Genomic DNA, 7,763 nt, shown 5'->3' with positions numbered 1-7,763 from the left:
TCATAATTTGTTATGAGCAATGTTTATCTTTTAACACAAATTGTTTTACTACTTTAATAGTAATTGTATTGTGCAACAACAGGTGAGGACGTGTGGTATGATTTCTACAGACCTATTTATTTATAATAAATAAATATATATAAATCCTATTGTTAATGATTAAACAACAGTGGATCTGATATGATTTATTGAAAAAAACGTCATTAATGCAAGGGGACTCAATGCTCACTAGCAAGCATGTTTATCAAGATGTACTTTCTATAATTGTTCCTGTTGGAGTTAGCAAAGACTCATAACTGAACCAGATTTCTTTTTTTAGTTTTTTCCCCTTTTTTTGAAGTATATTTAAATGATGTTTTAATGCAAAATATACTAAACAGCTATTTTTCAATAATTCATTGTATTTATTAGTTAAAACAATCATGTGCTAATCAAACTTGTACTTTGATCCATCTAGTTTCATATTTCTGTTTTGCTCCACCCATATGTCAAAGTATTATTATTTTAGATTTTACGGAAAACAACAAAAACCAATGCAACAAAAACCTGCATTGGTTTCAACAAAAACCAATGCAGGTAATTGCCCCCACAAATGTGATGGCCAACAAAAATCCACAATTAACTCAAGAAATAAAAAACCCTACAATAAAAACAATGCAAAGATAAAAAAAAGAAAACACAAAGAATTAAAATAAAATAAAAGATGTAAGAATGGACAGAGAGACAATGATAAATGCAGCTTTAACAGTTCACAAACTGGTGTCCTGCTTGTGCTGGTTCCAAGTCCAGTAAATGCAAAGGGACGTGTCACAAAGAGCATTCAACATAAAACCTATATATCAAAAAGAGAAGGTATGATATGATGATGCCAGTTGTTTTCTATACATTTTAGAGGTTCATACGGTTATGACACCCCAAACTCTCAGCACACCCAGACTTGCCTCCATATATATTCATCCTGTACCCCATTGTGGGGCTGGTTATATTTGGGCCTGCCAGAGACCTCTGCACAGATCCATCATAGCTGTCCAGGTGTTTGCAGTAACAGAGGTTAGGGTCATAGTATGCAATGAAACATTGAGAATGTTTTCTGCCATTGAGTTTTTGTGTGTATTACAGGGTTTATTCAGACTGGACAGATTTGGTTCGCTTAAAGTGAACCAGAGTTCGTCTTCCCTGATAATCCAGAACACATTTTCAGACTGAATACATGCAAGCAGATCCTGGTTAAAGATGAGTTGGTCTTGGTTCGTTTCCAATCGGACTGAGCTTCAGTCCAGTCTGAGATTCTTCAGTCTGAATACAAACGCACTTGGAGTGGAATAACTGGACCAAAATGGCCACCGTAGCCGGTGGTCACAAGAAACAAAGTAGGAATGAAGCAAGAGGACAAATGTAAAGCAACGATGATTGTGTTATCAAAGAGAAAAAAGGGTTCAACTGCTGACTTGTTAGAAAGTTTATTTTAACACTGTTGAAAACACTTATTACACGTGTTTCTTTACGCGTACACGCCCGGCACTTCTGTGACATCATCCTAGATACTTTTTAACAGAATTCTCTTAAAAACAATGCCATAACACCACAAATGACTTGATGAATTTAGGCTCATTAAAACAACTCTTTTTTACATGTCCTGTCCAACGGCTGAGCAGACAGATAATAGGAGGTCATGGATCTTCTGACATACAAGTTGTGTATTTGTATAAACCCCATTTAAAATTTAGGGTTCATTAAAACAACTTTTAACGTGGTACACATTGCTCTTCACAGTTTTCCCGACAATCTATATTTCATAGACACTTAACCTCCAATCTTCATCGACGTCGTCTTGGCAGTAACTGCCTTGCTGCATGCCTCCACTGTACCAAAGTAGCGGTAAGTGTTGAACCTGACGTTAATACAGACGTTGTAAATTGATCAGCGAATAATAAAGTTTGGATCAGTGAACTATCCCAACAAGGATTCCAAAGTGCAGGACTTCCATAATTTCCATCTTTAGTTGCTTTGCCAAGACCTTCTAATTCCTGGCCAGTGATCGAAGAGATCTTTAGGCACGTGCCTTTGGTTACAAGCTTTGTTCTGGAACAGGAAAGGCCACCTGACGGTAGTGTGAATACTGACCAAACGCAAGGTTCTGGACTTGATCTGAAACTAATTATATTTCCAGTCTGAATACAACGTAAGTGTTGAGTGTGTGTGTATTTGAAGACAAGATATACTTAGTTATTGCGCTCTGGCTTATTGAGCTTCCTCAATCTGAATGCACTCTCTGCTCGGAGTGGAAAAACTGAACCAAAACTATCACTGTAGACGGGCATTGTGGGATGTGAGGAGTAGCTGAGCTGCAATGAGACACAGCAACTCATTGAAATGTGGTCAGATGAATTCAGGCTCTTTATAGCGTGATCCTCATTGCTTCTCACATTGTTTTCCCGAAATCAATATGTCATAAACACCTATCAGCATACCTTCTTAGAGACCCCTGAGACCACCTTGCAGTATGCCTCTGCTGCACCAAAGTAAAGAGTATTGTACCTGAAGTTGATACAAACGTTCGAAATTGGTCAACAAAATATAAAGTTTCCTGACAAGGATTTCATCATTCTTTGTCTCTTTGGTTTTCTCTAACCTCATAATTTCTGGCCAATTTAATTTTGTCATATGGTTTACAAGCTTTGGTTCAAGACAAAAATGTCCGGTTGACGGCAGTCTGAATACAGACCAAGTGCAAGGTTCAGGACCCCATCCAGACCAATGGACCAATGGACTTTTCCAGTCTGAATATACCCTTAGACTGCTGCTGATATAGCTGTTTTTTTGTGTCAGTCAAGTTACTGTCCAGTTCATACATATGTGTGTCTGCTTGCATGTGGCCTGTGTAGTCTTTGTCTATTTGTTCAAGTCCTGCTTTTTGCTAGATCACCGAATGCATAAATTCTGGTGTGGGAGCAAGTGACCCAACTGAAGCAGAAAGTCATGAACGGTGAGTGCCAGCTCATGTTAACACATCAGCCGCTTAATGTGGGTAGTTGTGCTGCTTCAGGTGCTGAGTAAACAGTAAACGGTTATGGTTAGTTAAGGGATCAGTACAATGACATCTCCAGATCTTCTGTCATCTAAAGTCAACAGTGAAACTCACATGGGTGGATTTTTAACATTCATTCTTCTCTATTGAGTAAAACATTTTTCCTCATGGCCTCCTTTTCCTTAAGGTGATTTTTCTACCTCGAGTCTCACATTAGAAATGGGTTTTTGTATAACAAACAGGTTGGTTGTCTGGTTGTCCTGCCAACTGAGCAACAAATATTTGCAGCTATGTAACACCTTCCACCGACATTCCAGAATGGGCTGCTTAGGAAAGTCGTTCTGTCAGTCATCCTTCTCTTCATCCAAGATTCAACTTGTCCTTTTTGTTACCCTTCACACTTTGCTCTTCACTCCTCTGTGAATGTGGAGAACAATAGTACAGTTGTGACTTTGGTCAAAAGTTCACTGGCTTGAAAAATAGTAGTTCAGGTGATCGGGAAAAGAGACTGTCCCTCAAGTGTGTGTTTTTGTCTTTTACTTCTCAAGTCACTTGAACAAAATTAGATACTTGATTCTTTGCATCAACAAAAAACAATCTGCACCTGAAAAAAGGGAAGATTCGGATCCTTTTTTGGCCTTACGAAAGAAACTTGAAGACCAATCAGATAAAAATTGTGTTTTTAACATGTTCTTAATGCATTTTCTCAAGACGGAGGACACATTTAAAGGAAAAAATAAGGCCCAAATTGCATTTCTGAGTATTTCTTTATTCAAATCTTTGTGAATCTGGAAAAGACGAAAAAAAAGGATTTTGAAAAAGAGCTTATTAGTTTTATAGAAAATACAGTCACAAGATCCCTGCCTCACTCCATTCCGATGCATCTACTTGAAGATGTTTAGATCCAGGTAAGTATTTGTTTTCCTCATCTGAGCTGGTATCTGGCTCAAAACTTTATGGCTGGACGGCTCCAATATTGACCACCATTTTCGTTGCATCATAATGTTAGTTTGGGGTTGTGAGGGGCTGTAAGCTAGCAGGAGAGAGTGTGAACACAGAGCTCTCAGTCACAGGTGCCAAATTTCTAACAAACTACCACCATTCCACAGAAACTATGTCCTTAAATACAACACAGATTATTTTGGTTAAAACATGGCCTAATAATGGTTAAAAGACGCTTAAAATAATCAAAAGACGACCAGAGTGTTTTGATTTATGTAGGGTTTACAAATTGGACAAAACCTTCCAGAGAAACTTGGGTGCCGTGATTGTCTGTCCTTAAAGATAACTGAGTGAAACCTATGACTCATAACACACGACTTTAGTAAAGGTAAAATTGTTTTAGACTTCTTGTTGATGTTTCTCTTTTAAAAGTGAGAAAATAGACTCTAGTGATGTTCCAGGCACTGAGGTTTGCAATGACTGGGATGAACTTCCCTTACTTGGTTTGCTGTTTTAATTTCATTTCACATTTTCTTTCATGTTTTCTTTTTTTTTCTTAAAGCCATAGTTTTAATTTATTTACAATCCCTTTAAGTGCAAATTCTTGGAATGACTTAAATTTGTACTTCTAATTAGCTAAAGCTTTGCTGAAACTAAAACCCTCAACTACCAGCAGGAACTGAATTCTTTCAGAATAGAACCTGAAACTTCTGGCACGTGTTTCATGGAGCGTGTGTTTTAAGAAGAATTGCATAAAACGCACTCATGGGACCTGATTTAACAAAGGGTTGCGTGAGTGAAAAAAATGTGTGGAAACCTTTGTTTGCAGTTTATTAAGTGTAACTGCCTTTTATGATGATAAAATGTGACAGAATAAAGACCAGTGTAGCACAGGTAAAACAGGATTAGGTTAAATGTTTATTTATGTTTGTATTTTGTATGTCAAAATGGAAGGTGTATACATTAATGGCTGCAGGTACCCTTGCGAGAAGGAGATATGGCCTCTTTTCTTCTTTTAATCACTTTGTAATGCCCAAAACAAAGACTATTGGGGAATATTCACATATTCAGAGTTTCATTTTTAGATACTTTGGGTGACATTAGAGCTGATCTGGAACCAGTCATATAAAATGCATCTCTTCCCCCACCTGTCTTATTTGCCAAGGTTCTTTTAGATCAGGGGTGTCAAACTCAATCCCAAATGGGGCTGAAATCCAGAACATGCCTTTGGTCGCGGACCATAAAAGTATACTTTGTCAAAATTATGGAAGTTAGAAATAAATGGAAGATAACATTGGGCCATTAACAATAATATAAAATGATCCGGAGGGCTGGATCCGGGGCCTTGACTTTGACAGGTGTTTCAGATCATTAGTTTTCTTTGGTTCTTCACCTTATAGCTTGATATTCTTCCTGTTTTGTCGACTCCATTGACGTTTTTGAACTCACTCGTAATGTTTTTATTGGCCTTTTCCACTGATGTCTATGGTTCTTAGGGGTCAAATTTTGTTTTGTATGAGCAACTTGCTTCTCTGCTTTTCTTGTAACCCCCCAAGGGAAAAACTCTAGTTCACACTAAATACTCACGCTGGATTATCTGGAAAGGTGAATAAATACATGAATGTATGCATTCTGTTTACATGCACACACAATTTTGGTGTAGTTGTTGGGGATTTCAGTAAATCGGGCTCATAGTGTGCAAAACCCTTCAATAAGGAGTGATCTTTGGAATGGAAGCTAATTTTTGATCTAGAAAGATGTAAATGACAGATGTCCATGATCATCATCTATGATCAGATCATAGATGAATAAACCCCTGGAGTCTAGATGATGATGCTGATAGGACCAAAAGATTACTCTTGTTGGAAGCAAAAATACATAGAAAATGGCAATCAATCAATGAATTTAAAAATGATTCTAGTTGGCTGAGAATTAAAGTTCGTTTAGCTATCAGATTAAAGCGAAGGACTAATTAATTATGGTGTGTAGAGTGATGTAACAAGCCAAATTACCTGGAAGTAAGGTAGATCTTCCTTATTGAACCCGTGCCAAAGATTCACAAGTTCAAAGAGTTCAAGACGTCTCACCTTTTTGCAGGAACAGTCAGACTCAAACAGCACAGCTTTGCACAGCATTGATCTCATATTATGCAATTTGTACTGATCTTTTTTTAGGGTTTGAACCATTATGCCATAATAATGTAAAAAAAAAAAAAAGCCGTATTTTGCATGTGCAAAAGCTCCTTTTTATCTAGAAAGCAATTGCACATTTTGTGGCCTGTAACTTTTCATTGTTAAAAACTATTCTTAAAGCACTAGCTTATGATGTCTGATTACTGTTTGGTCCAAAATAGTCCACTAAATGTTTAGAGGAAATTCAATGATTACCTGTGCCGGACCCTTTTTGACACGCTTACGCCCACATGAGTTAAGCTTGCAGTGTGTGTTATCAGTGCATCGCTCTGTGGAATGTACTTCCACTTCCACCCGCTCAAACCAATGATTAATTTGTTTGACCAAGCAATCTGGAGAGCAGAAAGCTTTGCTAAATCACCTCTCTGCTCTCTGACTCTTGCAGTCCGAAGGCTTTGCGGGAAGTCAGACTGGTTTGTCTAAAAGCGCAGCAGAAAAAGCAGAAACTGCCTGTAGAACATACTCTTCATGCTTTACAAGCAAACACAAATAGCTGAAATCCTGGCTCCACTTAAAGGCTCTCCTCTATCTTAGGTGCCATGGTTCTTATCGCACTCTCGGACTGTGCACACTCATATTTGTGTGTGTGTGTGTAGAGATTGGATGAGAAAACACAGGCTTGCCTTTGGGAATGCCCAGGTTGTGTGTTTTGCTTCAGTCAGGCAGACCATTACTGTGGCGTCGAAGGTCAGCTGGTCTGCCTGAACGCAGAGAAACGCTACTTTGAATTAAGCTCACTGGCTTGATAAATAACTTTGCAGGGAAGTTGATGTACAACTCATTGGATCCCAGAGGATTTTGTGTTATTCTCACAACATTTTACCTTGTGTTTTTGTGAAAAGAAAAAAAAAAAAAACTCGAGAGGAGGCAGGCCACCCTGAAAGTCCACATTTACAATCAGTTTTTGAAAAACCTGGTTATAATAACCTATTCTCTTTATAGTCAAAACTACTATTTTACTTGAGTTTCCTGTCTCCACCAAGCTGGAATTCTACTGCATGTTTACAACTCCAAGTCCAGCGTCAAATGACAAATAAGTATAATTATTGCAGAACCTGGGCTCATCAGATATTACCATCCAACTCAGGTTGCGGATACAGTTTAATGCCACACCTTAATGCTGACACACCTGACACCCTCAGAAGGTTAAAGTATTAACCAAACGTAACTTTAACTCACAGATCCGTTCTGTCTCTGTGGACTCAGTCTCCAGTTTTGGGTTGGTTCTTTCCTCAAAAGAAACAAAAAAACAGTGTTGAAATTTGGTGGCATATTCAGTCATTTGAACATTTTTTAACCAGAAAAGCACACAATAGTAAAACACCAAAAACAAGAAAAAAATTAAATCATTTTCAATCAAAAAGGGAACTTCTTTTCAAGATCACAGGTCAGGAGATAATCAATAAGGCTCTTTGTGTCCTGCCGCTGTCCTGGACTGCAAGCGCCAGAGTTTTTTTTTTATTTTTATTTTTCTTCATCTGCCTTTGAGTGAAAATTTTGCCTCTGCCATATTAAAAAAAAAGCACCAAAATTTGCCCACACCCACCGAGTGACATTCAATTTTGGGCAAAAAATAAAATAAAATAAAATAAATAATGATG

The sequence above is a fragment of the Oryzias melastigma genome, linkage group LG4 (genome assembly GCF_002922805.2).
Source record: "Oryzias melastigma strain HK-1 linkage group LG4, ASM292280v2, whole genome shotgun sequence".
In the NCBI taxonomy this organism is placed as follows: Eukaryota; Metazoa; Chordata; class Actinopteri; order Beloniformes; family Adrianichthyidae; genus Oryzias; species Oryzias melastigma.
The sequence above is the reverse complement of the archived record's forward strand: the minus strand, read 5'-3'. Positions refer to the sequence as shown.